This window comes from Mandrillus leucophaeus, unplaced genomic scaffold (assembly GCF_000951045.1).
Source record: "Mandrillus leucophaeus isolate KB7577 unplaced genomic scaffold, Mleu.le_1.0 Scaffold97, whole genome shotgun sequence".
Lineage (NCBI taxonomy): Eukaryota > Metazoa > Chordata > Mammalia > Primates > Cercopithecidae > Mandrillus > Mandrillus leucophaeus.
Window position 1 is genome coordinate 4,422,309 of NW_012110585.1, and position 668 is coordinate 4,422,976.

Genomic DNA, 668 nt, shown 5'->3' on the forward strand with positions numbered 1-668 from the left:
TTGTCAAATAGAATCTGGGTGCAGGTCTGACACGTGCCATCAATTCTTATCAACGAATAGAATCAGATGCACTCAACATCTATGGAGCTCATATGAGGTACCAGATATTGTGCTAACTGCATTAACTTCCTCATGCTGTATTGTGCAATTATTATTTTTGTTTACCAGTGACTAACTGAAGTTCAGAAAGTTCAGTACCTTCCCTAACGTCATGTAGCTAGTAAGTGATACATTGAGGCTGACTGCATCCAAGTCTCTAACATCTTTCAGTGCTGTTCTCTTAATACTCTTTTTTTTCTTTCTTTTTTTTTTTTTAGAGAAGGTCTCACTCTCACCCAGGCTGGAGTGCAATGGTGCAATCTCGGCTCACTGCAGCCTCTACTTCCTGGGGTCAAGTGATCCTCCCACCTCAACCTCAGCCTCTGGAGTAGCTGGGACCACAGGTGTGCACCACCACATCTGGCTACATTTTTTTTTTTTTTTTAGACAGAGTCTCACTCTCATCCAGGCTGGAGTGCAGTGTTATAATCCTGGCTCACTGCAACCTCTGCCTCCCAGGTTCAAGCAATTCTCCTGCCTCAGTCTCCCAAGTAGCTGAGATTACAGGCACGCACCACCACACCTGGCTAATTTTTGTATTTTTAGTGGGAGGGTTTCACCATGTTGGC